This window comes from Hyla sarda, chromosome 3 (genome assembly GCF_029499605.1).
Source record: "Hyla sarda isolate aHylSar1 chromosome 3, aHylSar1.hap1, whole genome shotgun sequence".
NCBI classification, from domain to species: Eukaryota; Metazoa; Chordata; class Amphibia; order Anura; family Hylidae; genus Hyla; species Hyla sarda.
Genome location: NC_079191.1, coordinates 401,651,368 through 401,668,094, shown reverse-complemented (window position 1 = coordinate 401,668,094; position 16,727 = coordinate 401,651,368). Strand labels below are relative to the sequence as shown.

General features: G+C 43.2%; 1 protein-coding gene across 4 annotated transcripts in view; it reads left to right on the top strand.

The window, feature by feature from the left end:
- SOCS5 (suppressor of cytokine signaling 5) overlaps nt 1–14,018 on the top strand; it is a 232,217-nt gene extending 218,199 nt beyond the window's left edge. For 2 of the 4 annotated variants that reach the window (XR_008891638.1, XR_008891640.1), the window contains one exon: nt 13,216–13,960. The gene's annotated coding sequence lies outside the window, so the exon portion shown is untranslated. Of the gene's footprint in view, nt 1–13,215 lie in introns of all 4 variants that reach the window. The other 2 variants (XR_008891641.1, XR_008891639.1) reach the window with 2 other exon arrangements.
- The last annotated feature ends 2,709 nt before the right edge of the window (nt 14,019–16,727 follow it).

Here is a 16,727-nt window from a genome sequence, read left to right as displayed (position 1 = left end):
CTTTTATTATTGCTCAAGTTAGAGATACAGTATAACACAGTACCTGGGTGAATTATTAATGATGGCAATATTACTATGGGGGGGGGTCTAGTACTCTGGCACATTTACTTTTGGGGCCACTATTATTATGCAGGCACCTTGATCCAGTTACATTTGATGGCACTATGGAGAAACACTAACACTGTTGAGGGCGTTCTGTTTGGCACAGTTATTTTTTAGCGCCCTGTAAAGAAGAACAATTACAGCCAGGGGACTATTTGTTAGAAACAATTATTTTTGAGGGCTCTACATGTGATACTAATTACTGTAGGGGCACTATCTCTGTGGCAGTAGGTATTTTCAGGGGGTCTATGTTGGATTAATATTTCTGCAGTACAATTCACACTGCACAGGGCACCAGAATGGGGAGTTTGTGTTAAAAAAAAGTAGGGATGAGAAATTAAAGGGGTACTCCGGTGGAAAACTTTTTTTTTTTTGTTTTTAAATCAACTGGTGCCAGAAAGTTAAACAGATTTGTAAATTACTTCTATTAAAAACCTTAATCCTTCCAGTACTTGTTAGCTGCTGAATACTACAGAGGAAATTCTTTTCTTTTTGGAACACAGAGCTCTCTGCTGACATCATGACCACAGTGCTCTCTTCTGACACCTCTGTCCATTTTAAAAACTGTCCAGAGTAGGAGAAAATACCCATAGCAAACATATGCTGCTTTGGACAGTTCCTAAAATGGACAGAGGTGTCAGCAGAGAGCACTGTGGTCATGATGTCAGCAGAGAGCACTGTGTTCCAAAAAGAAAAGAATTTCCTCTGTAGTATTCAGCAGCTAGTAAGTACTGGAAGGATTAAGATTTTTTAATAGAAGTAATTTACAAATCTGTTTAACTTTCTGGCACCAGTCAATAAAAAAAATAAAAAAAATAAATAAAAAAAAGTTTTCCACCGGAGTACCCCTTTAATGTCTAGGCAATAAACTCTGCAGAGATAAGCCTTGGCTGGACAAAACATCATGGCAGTCTGGGCTGAATGGAGAAGATATCTTAAGTCAATAGATGTAATTTATGGTAATTTACTGTTGACTGCACCTTTTTTGTATTTTGTAGCCGTGAATTTTACCTAAATCCGTAATATCTGCGGTGGTGTGGTGTGTGGTGCAGGGCAGATGTGGTTACCCTGGGGGCAGATGGCATTAACCCCTTGTATTCGTGATGCCAGGGCATGGTTTAGCCTATAACCACCTGAAGGTATACCGCTGGATCCTGGGCTAGGCACGGGGGCAATAAAGACTCCGACACCAAGTTACAGACAACGGTAGCTTTACTGAGTGTAGACAGTTGATAAAGTCCATACAGTTCAGCCAGGGCCCAAGGGGGTGACCAGTGATGCAGAGACCTTAAGAGCTTGCTGGGACTTGTAGTAGGACTGGACAATTGAATGCAGACCACGCTGACTTGACAGATGACAGGGACTGACTTGACTTGATTTATAAAGCTGTGACTTTATCTTACTTGACTTGATGGTGGCTGCAGGACTTGACTTTGGGGTCTCCAACACTCTGGACACACACACTAGACAAGACTGCACTGGACCACAGCTTAGCAGAAGAGCAGAGCTCAAAGAGAGAGAAGCTCCACCCAGGGCTTATATGGGGGAGACTAGCAGGGAGCCCATAGGTCACTCTTGGGTTCACCTGGTCACTGGTACCTCCTGGGTAACAATCACATGACATATCACATGGTATAACTTAAAGCAATGACATTTTATAACACTTTACATGGTACAACATATTTACAATGGGGAAACAAGTGCAGGGGCCTTGGGGACACTGAAGGAGGCTGCCTGACAGGACAGTAGGAGCACAGGGTAACACCTCCCTTACTGGGCCACCAAATATCCATCTAGAGCCAGTGTGTGTATAAGCCAATCCATCTATCCTAGTATATAAACTTTGTCTTTGATGTGATGGAGTGGATTCTTTGGGGCTTGTACTCCTGGTTTTCCAAGAACCTACAATACAGGAATGCACTACTGTGGTAGATGTATACAATGACATTGGCTAATCCCTCAACACTGATGTTAAAATTGAGACATTCACCAGTGTATCCTTATATGAAGGACACACCAGAGCCCGCACACCAACACCAAGGTTTCTCAAAATGGCGCGGGACCTACGCTAATCCTACCTGTGCGTGATAAGCAAAACAGGGGCCAGTGGGCAATTACGGCAGCATTCGGTCGACTCACAACCTCCTCCCAGATACCCTCCAGCGTGACTGAGCACACATGCAATGGGAGGAGGGAGGCAAACTGCAAGCCCCACCTGAGTTGGCTAATATGGGTGCATGGCCTCACAGGTGCTACCCTAATGCTGCCTGGAAGATATTAAAGGTGCATTCATTTTGGAGTTTACACACCTCCAAGTATAAAATTAAAACAAAAAAACAAAAAACGTGGTCTCAAATGGCTGGAGGTGCTCAACCCCAAATGCGGTTGTGCATTTATATTGGGGGAGCAGATCCTGCCCTTGTAGTCCGTTGCTAAGGGCAATCCCCAGCATAAAAATGCATACAATGGAGGATGCCTTCAGCAGACTACAAGTGCCACAATAGAATCCTACACCAGATATTAGCCAACTGAGGTGGGGCTTGCAGCTTGCCTCCCTCCTCCCATTGCATGTGTGCTCAGTCACGCTGGAGGGTATCTGGGAGGAGGTTGTGAGTCGACCGAATGCTGCCGTAATTGCCCACTGACCCCTGTTTTGCTTATCACGCACAGGTAGGATTAGCGTAGGTCCCGCGCCATTTTGTGAAACCTTGGCGTTGGTGTGCGGGCTCTGGTGTGTCCTTCATATAAGGATACACTGGCGAATGTCTCAATTTTAACATCAGTGTTGAGGGATTAGCCAATGTCATTGTATACATCTACCACAGTAGTGTACCCATATTCCTGTATTGTATTATTCTAATTGTTACACATCCACACCGTTTATCTGGTGTAGGATTCTATTGTGGCACTTGTAGTCCGCTGCAGGCATCCTCCATTGTATGCATTTTTATGCTGGGGATCGCCCCTAGCAACGGACTACAAGGGCAGGATCTGCTCCCCCAGTATATATGCACAACCGCATTTGGGGTTGAGCACCTCCAGCCATTTGAGACCACGTTTTTTGTTGTTTGTTTCCAAGAACCTAGCAATGCCCCCTGATATATACATCTTACTAGATATTTTGGGTTAGATTTATGTCATTTATGAGGAGGTCAGTGGATTGAGAGAAGAGCTGAGGAGGATTAGCAATAGAGAAGAAGAAGAGCGGCCTGACAGGGGGTGAGCAGTGAGGATGGGAAGGTGAGTAGCTGAGGGAGGCTGCGGTGTAAACCTCACAGACGAACAAAAAGTTAGATATCAATGTCAAGCCCCGTAGTTATCAGGTGGGCCTCTGTATTATAGCTACATTGTGACATCACACACGCCAATTACTGTATTATATGAATATTAGAATTACTGTAATTAAAATGGTACTAGCCTGCCTTACTCTCATCCATAATAGCAGGTATTGGAAGAAAATGTGGACTAATTTTGGCGCTGGAACTCTGGATATAAAGAAAATCAGGAACACATCCGCATTCCTTTCAGAGGCTTTATTGTGAATACATAAGCTATGCGTTTCTGGTCCGAACCGGACCCTTCGTCAGGCAAGGTATATCTTGCCTGACGAAGGTCCAGTTCGGACCAGAAACGCGTAGCTTAAAGGGTACCTCTCATCAAATAAACTTTTGATATATTTTAGATTAATGAATGTTGAATAACTTTCCAATAGCATGTTAATGAAAAAAATGCTTCTTCCTATTGTATTTTTCCCGATCAGTCCTGTCAGCAAGCATTTCTGACTCATGCTGGAGTCCTAAACACTCAGAGCTGCCAGCCTGCTTTGTTCACAGCCAAACAGGCTGTGAACAAAGCAGGCTGGCAGCTCTGAGTGTTCTCCTTTGTGAACAAAGCAGACTGGCAGCTCGTAGTGTTTAGGACTCCAGCACGAGTCTGAAATGCTTGCTGCCAGGACTGGTAGGGAGACCCCTAGTGGTCATTTCTTCAAAGTGGAAAATTAAATAGAAAGAAGCATATTTTTTTAATAACATGCAATTGTAAAGTTATTCTGCATACATGAATCTATAATATATCAAACGTTTTTTTGATGAGGGGTACCCTTTAAGTATTCACAATAAAGCCTCTGAAAGGAATGCGGATGTGTTCCTGATTTTCTTAATATCCAGAGTTCCAGCGCCAAAATTCGTACACAATTTTCTTCCAATACCTGCTATTACGTTACACTGGGACAGCGTGCCTGCTACCAGAGGACTGAGGCTGCGGACCTGGGAATTGTTATCATACCACGCTTTTTAGGTGTTGTGCCCTGAGCGCAACGCCCTCCGGTGAGTTTAACCTTGAATACGTGTAAACTCAATTTTTAAACGTTCTTCACTAGGGGCGCAATTTCCCTCTTTCTTTTTTCCTCTCTCTTTATGTTACTCTTATCCATGGCAATTGTGGAATGGGAACACTTCTGGATGGTGTTCCATTGTTTCGTATGGTTTACACAACTAGTTGGGGTAAGCGGATTTTATACTCATGTGCTTTACCCCTTTCTAACATAATACGCTATGGAGCGCTTTTCCTATTTTAGATTACACTTATCCATGAGAGAAACAAGTGAAATGTGTGAATTTAAAGGGAAGATAAAATAAAGAAATAATCAGCTAATTGGATCAGATACATATGCTGCACATATGTCCTCCGCTCCTCACTGAAGCAGATGGGAACAACACTGAATTGGATGGAAGAGATCATTTTTGCAGAACCTTTTCCTGACAGCTGACAATGAGGTGTGAGTCACTCGACCATAAATGTCTCGTTCTGCAGACAAGTATTATTGCTATTGGCTGTGACATTTAAATAACACAGATAATAAAACTTTCACTTGGCATAAAGTTTTAAACGTCACTTTTTTTTTTCTTTGCACCATATGTCCATTCACTCGTAGAATACTGTATAATCGAGACACCCAAGTAAATTAACCAATAAGGGAAAAGCAAAGTGGTGGTGGTGGGGGGGGACGACGACGATATGTTAATCTACCAGCTATACCACCTTTGTCTGGCATGCTCTTGACCAGCCGACCCCTTTATACCACCCAGATCAGAGGTTAGCAACACCCTAAAGCAGTGGTCTTCAACATGCGGACCTCCAGATGTTGCAAAACTACAACATCTGGAGGTCCGCAGGTTGAAGACCACTGCCCTAAAGATTCCAGCAGAACGAATCTCATCAAATTATTCTTTTATTAATAAATGCATAAAACCATATTCTAATGGCAGTGACAAATATGCATCAGAGCTCACGCGCTTTGGCCTTCAGTTACATTTTTTATAGACCATGATTAAAGGGGTTATCCAGGAAAAAACTTTATATATATATATATATATATATATATATATATATATATATATATATCTCAACTGGCTCCAGAAAGTTAAACAGATTTGTAAATGACTTCTATTAAAAAATGTTAATCCTTTCAGTACTTATGAGCTTCTGAAGTTCAGGTTGTTCTTTTCTGTCTAAGTCCTCTCTGATGACACCTGTCTCGGGAACCTCCCAGTTTAGAAGCAAATTTCCATAGCAAACCTCTTCTAAACTGGGCGGTTCCCAAGACACGTGTCATCAGAGAGCACTTAGACAGAAAAGAACAACCTTAACTTCAGAAGCTCATATGTACTGAAAGGATTAAGATTTTTTTTAATAGAAGCAATTTACAAATCTGTTTAACTTTCTGGAGCCAGTTGATATATAAAAAAAAAGTTTTTGCCTGGATAACCCCTTTAAACAGATTTGTAAATTACTTCTATTAAAAAATCTTAATCCTTTCAGTACTTATGAGCTTCTGAAGTTAAGGTTGTTCTTTTCAGTCTAAGTGCTCTCTGATGACACCTGTCTCGGGAACCCCCCAGTTTAGAAGCAAATTCCCATAGCAAACCTCTTCTAAACTGGGCGGTTCCCAAGACACGTGTCATCAGAGAGCACTTAGAGAGAAAAGAACAACCTTAACTTCAGAAGCTCATAAGTACCGAAAGGATTAAGATTTTTTAATAGAAGTAATTTACAAATCTGTTTAACTTTCTGGAGCCAGTTGATATTTAAAAAAAAAAAGTTTTTTCCTAGATAACCCCTTTAAGGTCATTGAAGACCGAAACAGGCCAGACCAGTTTGGCCATGTCATGTGGATATCATTTTTAAACATTTATTGATAAAAGAATAAGGTTATATGATTTGTTCTTCTGGAGTCTTTATGGTGTTGCTGCCCATCCGTGCAGACAATGATTCAACTTAAGGTGAGAGCTGGTTTTGTGCATTTTGTATATGTCCTGTAAACCTGTACCAGAAAAAAAATGGATAAAGCTGGCCATACACAAGAGTTGTCAACAGGATCAGCTGCCCATCTAATGTGACAGCATCCTGAATCTTCCCCGACGGCAGATGTCGGGGGAGAAAGGGATAGGGTATGCTGGATTTGCACTACCCGGTCCTTTTGTTCTCAGGGACATAAGAGCACTTAGCTTAAAGAGGTACTCCACTGCCCCAGTGTTCAGAACATTGTGTTCTGAACGCTGGGTGCAGGCTGCGGGATCATGATGTCACGGCCACGCACCTATTGATGTCACGCCACGCCCCTTCAATGCAAGTCTATGGGAGGGGCCAAGTCTTGTCTCAGCCAGTTATGCATGTGTTATGAATGGGGATAAGTGACTAATAGCAGGGGTACTGACCACTGGGACCCCTTGTGATCTCCTGTATGGGGCCCAGGCAACTTACCCATGCTTGGTGTGATATGTCCCATACCTTCCAGGATGAGCGAAAGTGATGGTCCGCTCAGCCAATCACTGGATGCAGCGATATCCTGCCCAAGTGGGTGATTGGCTGAGTGGGCCATCACTTGTCCATTGCTGGGGGGGGGGGGGGAATTAGTGGTCGGTCCCCCTACATGAAATGCTTATCCCTATGCTATCTAATAGGTTCAGTTCCCAGGAGAACTTCTATTAACACTTACTCCGGTGCTAAGACATCTTATCCCCTATCCAAAGGATAGGGGACCCCTGTGATCTTGCACGCAGCACCCCGTTATAATCAGTCCTGCTCTACCCCCTCAATGCAAGCCTATGGGAGGGGGTGTGACAGCTGTCATGCCCCCTCCCATAAGCTTGCATTGAGAGGGCGGAGCGTGATGTCACACAGGGGCGGGGCCGTGACATCACAATGCTCCGGCCCCCGTGATCGCCAGTAATCAGACCCGGAGCGAACATGCTCCGGGGACTGATTATAACGGGGTGCTGCGTGCAAGATCACAGGGATCCCCAGTGGCGGGACCCCCGCGATCAGGCATCTTGTCCCCTATCCTTTGGATAGGGGATAAGATGTCTTAGCGCCGGAGTACCCCTTTAAAGGCAAGTGGATTTTTACAGGTTTATAAAAAAAAAAAACATTGTTCACTAGCATGTAATACTGCTGATTGTTACATAGTTATGGAGGAATTGTTCAAATGTTATTTCTCTAAGTGATCTCAATAACAAAAGAAAATGTAAACCACCCAAAATATACAAAGTTTTCGCCCATAAAAGAACAACAGAACATAAAACCAGAGAGGAAAGGATCCAGAGGGGAAAGGAAACATGTAAATGTTCATGGTGATGATGAATAGTATCATTAATAGAATCTAAGGTCATCGTTTGGTTAAATAACATTTTGTTGTCCAATATAATGACAGGATTGGAATGGCTCCCTGGAGCTGTGATAACATTCTGATACTAGCATGCAAAAAAAAACGCAAATATAATGGAAGAATTTTGGACGATTGTTGTTCTCCTGATGTGGCAGATTAGGGGGGAAGCAGTCGTGTTTAATTATGTAGAAAGCCCTAATGGACTATGTGGACTGGTATAAAATCGGAGGTCGGGATTAAGTTCTTTTCTGATGCTATTGCTAAATTTAGAATGATTTCTAACTAGGAAAGGGAATTAAGACTTTCTAAGTAAAAGAGGAAAAAAGTTCTAATGAAAATACTGCCAGAAATCCCTGTGAGATTAGGTCAAAGTTCATAAATATCTGCATTATAAGACTGGAAATGACATTTTACCTGTGATAGATAAATTAATATAAGCAATATATAATATAGAAGCAAACATTTAAAATCCTAATTACTTTATATAACAATGCAGATGTTCTATCAATCCTGCGGATAGGGGAGAAGTTATAAACCTCTGCAGATCTCCTTTAAAAAGTGTAAAATAAAAAATAAACCTCTCCCCTTATAAGAAACAAAATCACCCTTCTTTTCCTATTAACAAAAAAATTAATAAATAAACATATTTGTTATCACCATGTTCGTAATTGTTCGGTACTCCGCTGGAATTTTTTTTATTTTTTTTAAATCAACTGGTGCCAGAAGGTTGAACAGATTTGTAAATTATTTCTATATAAAAATCTTAATCCTTCCAGTACTTATCAGCTGTTGTATGCTCCACAGAAAGTTCTTTTCTTTTTTAACTTCCTTTCTGTCTGACCACAGTGCTCTCTGCTGACACCTCTATCCATGTCAGGAACTGTCCAGAGCAGGATAAGTTTGCTATGAAGATTTGCTCCTACTCTGGACAGTTCCTAAAATGGGCAGAGGTGTCAGCAGAGAGCACTGTGGTCAGACAGAAAGGAAGTTAAAAAAGAAAAGAACTTCCTCTGGAGCATACAGCAGTTGATAAGTAATGGAAGGATTAAGATTTTTAAATAGAAGTAATTTACAAATCTGTTTAACTTTCTGGCACCAGTTGATTTAAAAAAAAAAAAATGTTTTCCAGCGGAGTACCCCTTTAAATTATAATGTCTGTGATCCCGTACGGTGAACAGCATAAACGTAAAAAAATAAAAAATAAAAATAAAATTTTAATACCAAGTGCCAAAAATGCTGATTTTCTGTAGATGGAAAAATAAAAGGGTTATGTTTCTTAAAAGGGAAGGAGGAAAAAAACCAAAAAAAAACCTGTGTCCTTAAGCTAGGTTTCTACACGGTTATTTTCCTGGTGTTTTTGGATACCTGCCACTGCAGTTTTTGAGTCAAAGCCAGAAGTGGATAGAAAAAAAAAGGAAATATAAAGGGAGGATTTATACTTCTCCTTCCTCCTGAAAAAAACCTGTGTGAAAACCTAGCCTTAAAGGGGCACTCCGGTGCTCAGCCGTCACGCCCCCTCCGTCACGCCCCCTCCGTCACGCCCCCTCCCATAGACTTGCATTGAGGGGACGGGGCGTGATGTTATAAGGGGGTGGGGCTATGACGACACAAGCTCTTGGCGCCAGCTCCAGCATTCGGAACAGTTTGTTCCAAACGCTGAGCAGTGGAGTACCCCTTTAAGGGGTTAAGAGCACTAGACAAGAATGGTGCTCATATGGAAAGAAAACCACCAAGGAAGTCACTGCTGTCCACAAATCTCAGGTTTGCTCAAATGCGTCTAGGAAAACTTTCTATGTATAGATGAGGCAAAAGGGGAACTTTTTAGTACAGAGGCGCAATGCTAAGTTTGGTTGGGAAAAGAACACTGCATGCCAACACGAAAACCTCATCCCAACTGAGAAGCACGGAGGAGGCTGCGTCATGGTTTGGAGCTGCTTTGCTGCCCAATGATTTATCAGTTGCCCATAGCAACCAATCAAATTGCTTCTTTTATTTTTAACAAGGCCTCTGCAAAATTAAAGAAGCAATCTGATTGGTTTTGAAACATTTTGTTCAAGTGGAAAATTTTTGGTGGACGCGATTTCAGCTTAAAGGGGTACTCCAGTGGTCAACGTGTTTTTCCGTTTTGACTTTGTTTCATTTCTATTATTGTTGTTTAGGCTACTCTATTTCCGTTCTTTGTTGTCTTTTTATCCCCCACTATGTTTTCCCATCTTTGCTTCTATTTCCTGTTTCTTTCTGTGCTGAAAACTACAAATCCCAGCATGCCACATGCCTTGCTGGTTTGGGGCGGCTCCTTTTTTTTTTTTTTGTTCCTCCCTTTACCCACCCTACTGGGTCGGCCCCTTTATACACAGCACACTAATATAACTCAGCCCTGGTTGGGATACACTGTCATACACACACACAAAAGGGACTAAAACTCCCAGCATGTGTCATTCAGGAGTCTTCAGTCTGTGGTATAACACCAGCATGCTGCCTCTGTAGTCTCCTGGGGGTTGTAGTTCACCACACCTCTATAGGGCATACACCAGTGTTTCCCAACCAGGGTGCCTCCAGGTGTTACCAAAACTTCTACTACCAGCATGCCCGGCCAGCCAAAAGCTGTCCAGGCATGCTGGGAATTGTAGTTTTGATACAGCTGAAGACACCCTGGATCGGAAACAATGCACTTTGTTTGTAATATACTAAATTGGCTAGAACAGTGTTTCCCAACCAGTGTGCCCACAGCTGTTGCAAAACGACAACTCCCAGCATGCCCAAAGGCTGTCAGGGCATGCATGCTGGGAGTTGTAGTTTTGCAACAGCTGGAGGCACACTGGTTTGTAAACACTAGCATAAACACACATAACAGGGACTACAACTCCCAGCATGTGTAATTCAGGAGTCTCCCCCCCCCCCCCCCCCCTCCACTCATGGAAATCATCTCCAGTCCGAGATTTATTCCCCTGCAGTCTATACATCCCCAGCCTGTGCACTTTGTTATCCTCCCCTTCAGATAACACTCTTATCTTCTCTGTCTTCTTTCAGTGCAGACCTGTGTCCTCAGAAGACAGAGCAGGGGGAGGGGAGATGAGGAGCTGTGTATGTCCTCTCTCTCCCCCTGTTCTAGCTTCTTTCCCCGGGAGGGGGAGCTGAGGGGGTGTGGCTTCTTTCTCTCATGCAGACCTGCGTCCTCCGGGCTCTGAAAGAACAGGGAGGAAAAAAAGTCCTGACGCGTTGTCCACAGCCTAATCCTAATGTGGTGTCCCGGTACAGTATTGCATACCGTACCTAGTGTAGAGGTCCCCAAAGTCAGAGTAACTGTGTTCAGGTAGGGTTCCTCAGGTGGGACAGCCCCTAGTCACCTCTCCTCAAGTCTATCTCTAATAATAATATATATGTATATATTTAATAATTATATATATTTTATAGTAATGTATAGTACTTACCTTGTTCAGTGTCGCAGGACCTTCGGTCATGTGACCATGCTAATAACCTTTATGGTATGTTGCAGGACCTTTGGAGGTCCTTGGGTCACGTGTTACCCACAAATTTTTGTAATGGTGATTGACATCAGTATGGACCAATTAGCATTAATCCAGCCCCTGCCCATATAAGGGAGCTGCGTCCAATTATCGCTCTCTTTGGTTGCTGCTCTCATGGCTGCCGGACTAACAGGACGGTGCTACGCAACTTTCAAAGGCTTCAAAAACCTGCCGGCCTCAGCTGAACCAAAACCGTGAGTTCAAATCTAAATCCCCGCTAATGCTAGCGTGACTACTGGACCGCAACTAAACCCCTAAATCCAGTGGAATAACGCACAGTACTAAAAGACTCTAAATGCTAAAGTCACAACCTTTGTCAATCTCCAAGGAAAGCCATTGTTATGCTGAGAGACTTATGTTATTGAAGCTTGCAGAAAACCTTCAGTGAAAGTTAATACTGTTTCAGAAACTCTCCGGTTGTGGACAATCTATTCTTATTCTCTACCTCCCTATCGCTCTTGGGAAGGGTGGCAGTAGGAAAAGCTTTATTGAGGAACCCTCACCCTGGTGTCACGAATAGCAAGGGTTAACAAGCACCCTTTAATTACTGCACAGCTACACTCCCCATACTCTACATCCCCCAGGCTATCACACTAACATGGCCGACGCTCTGGACGACAGTAAGAGATCCAACACATAACTACAGAACTTCCTGGCCCACAAACAAGTTAGAAAAAAAGGCACATGCTACACAAACATATTATACGTGTCAATTGAAAAAAACATGATCATTAAAAGAAGATGCAATATAGCCAAAAATCTTTACCACCGGAGTACCCCTTTAAGGGAAATTTAGAGGTTATCAAATTCAAGGATTCCTTACTTTTCCCCTCTGCACTGTGTATGTTTACTTAATGAAACACATGGACAATACATCTATTTGTGTGTTAATAGTTTACGTATGTTGCATTTATCTTTAACTAGCTGAGTACCCGGTGTTGCCCAGTTTTTCCTTCCTCATCCCGTCCTCACACCCCAACCTCCTATGCCGTCCTCCTATCTCAACCTCCTATCCCATCCTCCTATCTTGACTTTCTATCTCGACCTCCTATCCCGTCCTCCTATCTCGACCCCCTATCCCGTCCTCCTACCTCGACCCACACCCGTCCTCCTATCTCCACTTCCTATCCCAACCCCTATCCCGTCCTCCTAGCCCGTCCTCCTATCCCGTCCTCCTACCTCGACCCCCTATCCCGTCCTCCTATCCCGTCCTCCTACCTCGACCCCCTATCCCGTCCTCCTATCTCCACTTCCTATCCCAACCCTTATCCCGTCCTCCTAGCCCGTCCTCCTATCCAGACCTCCTATCTCCACCTCCTATCCCGACCATCCCGTCCTCCTATCTCCACCTCCTATCCCGACCTCCCATCCTGTCCTCATATCCTGACCCGTAATATGTGTACCAGGTATTGAAATATCTCCAGCTGTACAGAAGTTATGTGGGAACATACATTTCCCATTGATTTGCATGGGACAAAAACCCCGACCCTCACAAATGGGGGTAGTTAAGGGTTAAATTAACTATCCTATATTTTAAGTGGACATATAAGTAACATGTGACCAAGTATTATCGAAATATCTCCAGCCGTTTGGAAGTTATGCAGTAACATATATTTCCCATTGACTTGTATGGGACTTTAAACATAAACCCCGCCCCTGGCAAATGGGGTGAGTAAGGGTTAAATTACCTATCCTATGTTTGTTGTTGACATATAAGTGACATGTGTGCCAAGTTTCATGTTAATATCTTTAGCCGTTTGGAAGTTTTTGTGGAACATACATACACACACACACGTACATTGAGTTTTATATATATAGATGTGGTAACTCTATTTATCTAGCCGCTGCTTATTAACAAAAAGAATGATAATTTTCCTCCATTTTAGCTTTACTGTTATGTTTGCTTCTCCTCTTTTTCAGAATTGTCCCATAGGATGAACTGAATATTTGTAGCCGCACCAGGGAATCTCCACATATATGATGTCATTTCCTATTATCCCAATCGGAAAAACTCACAATACTTCCCAGTGACATCTACCAGGAGAAAAGACACATTACAGCTGTGTTATTCTATTACTGTTGCCATTAAGCAGGGGGATAAAGGGGTATTTGTATCAATAATGAAACTTTTGTAAATGATTTAATCCCAAATGTCATAGTGTTGGCTAAACAAATGGTAAGTTACATGGCCTGGCTAAGAATACGAGGAGCCATTATCTCCAAATTAGCAGCTATTGTAAAGCCGCATATGAGGTAATTAGACTGTGTCTTGCCAATTCACATTCAGGTTTTGGTAACATATCATTTTAAGATCTGCACTGTTTATTTTATTTTCCTTCTGTAATGTGTTTCTGGAGCTCCACCCTTCGCGTTTCACAATTTCTCATTCGAGAGATGTTACAATTTACATTCGTAAGGTCTGAAATGATAAAATCTGAAATCCCTCTAAATGGTTCTGGGCAAAGTTTCACTTCTTGTTTAATTTTTCACATCAATGTGTCTAGTTCAATTAAGAGATCCAAAATGTAAACTCAACCGACGCGTTTCCACCCCAACTGGGGCTTGCCCCTGGTCTGACACCTAACATAAAAGAAATGCATTGATGTTGATCATGTGCTATATCGCAATAAACCTTGACTGAAATCTACAGCTCTGGCAGTGGTTTTTCCTTTTAACATTGTGTAGACTGCACTGGAGAACATGGAGGGGGTTTGCACAGGGATTTTAATTAGCTGGCCGCGGCGCAGGGTCCTCTGTTGGCCTCTATTAGGTCTCTGATGCTCCGCACAAGTCATGTGAAAAGATGCGATTAATCACATCTGACTGGTCTGATGAGGTTACATCTACTCATTCTCCGCAGTGTATGAGACAATCACCCTACAATGCTCCTAAGTACACACCGTTGTCCTCTTATACAGTTCAGACACTTACCTTAAAGTGAACGTCCACCAGTCCAAATTACAGGGCACTGTTATTTTCCTAACCACCTCTGGATGCGACAATTTTCTTTTTTTTTTTTTCTTGTGTTTTTTGCCCTTTTGCCTTCTAAGATCCAGAATACTTTTATTATAATCTCTATTTACATAGAACCGAAGCACTGTACAATTCAAAGGGATCATGTACAGACTGAATTATACACTAATTGTCAATTCAAACAATAGGAGGAAGGTTCCTGTCACAAGGGACTAAGTCACTATGGGGAAATAGAGGGACACGAGGAGTGAGGGTCCTGATCAGAAGAGCTTACAATCTATGAGGAAATAGAGGGACACAAGAGGAGTGAGGACCCTGATCACAAGAGCTTACAATCTATGAGGAAATAGGAGGACACAAGAGGAGTGAGGACCCTGATCACAAGAGCTTACAATCTATGAGGAAATAGAGGGATACAAGAGGAGTGAGGACCCTGATCACAAGAGCTTACAATCTATGAGGAAATAGGAGGACACAAGAGGAGTGAGGACCCTGATCACAAGAGCTTACAATCTATGAGGAAATAGGAGGACACAAGAGGAGTGAGGACCCTGATCACAAGAGCTTACAATCTATGAGGAAATAGAGGGATACAAGAGGAGTGAGGACCCTGATCACAAGAGCTTACAATCTATGAGGAAATAGAGGGATACAAGAGGAGTGAGGATCCTGATCACAAGAGCTTACAATCTATGAGGACGAGACAAGAGGAGTGAGGATCCTGATCACAAGAGCTTACAATCTATGAGGAAATAGAGGGAGACAAGAGGAGTGAGGATCCTGATCACAAGAGCTTACAATCTATGAGGAAATAGGAGGACACAAGAGGAGTGAGGACCCTGATCACAAGAGCTTACAATCTATGAGGAAATAGAGGGATACAAGAGGAGTGAGGGCCCTGATCACAAGAGCTTACAATCTATGAGGAAATAGAGGGACACGAGGAGTGAGGGCCCTGATCACAAGAGCTTACAATCTATGAGGAAATAGAGGGACACAAGAGGAGTGAGGGTCCTGATCACAAGAGCTTACAATCTATGAGGAAATAGAGGGACACTAGAGGAGTGAGGGCCCTGATCACAAGAGCTTACAATCTATGAGGAAATAGAGGGACACGAGGAGTGAGGGCCCTGATCACAAGAGCTTACAATCTATGAGGAAATAGAGGGACACAAGAGGAGTGAGGACCCTGATCACAAGAGCTTACAATCTATGAGGAAATAGAGGGACACAAGAGGAGTGAGGATCCTGATCAAAAGAGCTTACAATCTATGAGGAAATAGAGGGACACGAGGAGTGAGGGCCCTGATCACAAGAGCTTACAATCTATGGGGAAATAGAGGGAGACAAGAGGAGTGAGGGCCCTGATCACAAGAGCTTACAATCTATGAGGAAATAGGAGACAAGAGGAGTGAGGGCCCTGATCACAAGAGCTTACAATCTATGGGGAAATAGAGGGACACGAGGAGTAAGGACCCTGATCACAAGAGCTTACAATCTATGGGGAAATAGGAGGACACAAGAGGAGTGAGGATCCTGATCACAAGAGCTTACAATCTATGAGGAAATAGGAGACAAGAGGAGTGAGGGCCCTGATCACAAGAGCTTACAATCTATGAGGAAATAGAGGGACACAAGAGGAGTGAGGATCCTGATCAAAAGAGCTTACAATCTATGAGGAAATAGGAGGACACAAGAGGAGTGAGGGCCCTGATCACAAGAGCTTACAATCTATGGGGAAATAGAGGGACACTAGAGGAGTGAGAGCCCTGATCACAAGAGCTTACAATCTATGGGGAAATAGGAGGACACAAGAGGAGTGAGGGCCCTGATCACAAGAGCTTACAATCTATGAGGAAATAGAGGGACACTAGAGGAGTGAGGGCCCTGATCACAAGAGCTTACAATCTATGGGGAAATAGAGGGACACGAGGAGTGAGGGTCCTGATCAAAAGAGCTTACAATCTATGGGGAAATAGGAGGACACAAGAGGAGTGAGGACCCTGATCACAAGTGTGGTGGACCACCGGGTGAATGGCAGGACCATGGGGGTTGCGGTGTAGGTTGGTGGGACCAGATGTTATTAACCCCTATGTGTTCGTGACACCAGTGCGATTTTTGGGTTCCGGAACACCACACGCCCGGATTCTCCGCTATCCCATGGGCTAGTAGTGAATAAAGAGTCCACAACCAGTTTGGTCAAACGGAGGCTTTACTGAGTAGAAGACAGGTGTAATTATCTTCACAGCTAAGGACAGATTTCCCAGAGAGGTGACCAGGACCCAGAGGACCTCACAGCTTGCTGGACCAATATACTTGTAATTAACTTGACTTGTAATTAGACTTGACTTGACTATGTGCAGGACTTTACTAGATGCAGTGACAGCAGACATAGACTTGAAGACTTACTGAGAGAGAGACTTGTAGCTTTTGGGGTACTCCAGATGCTGATCACTTGT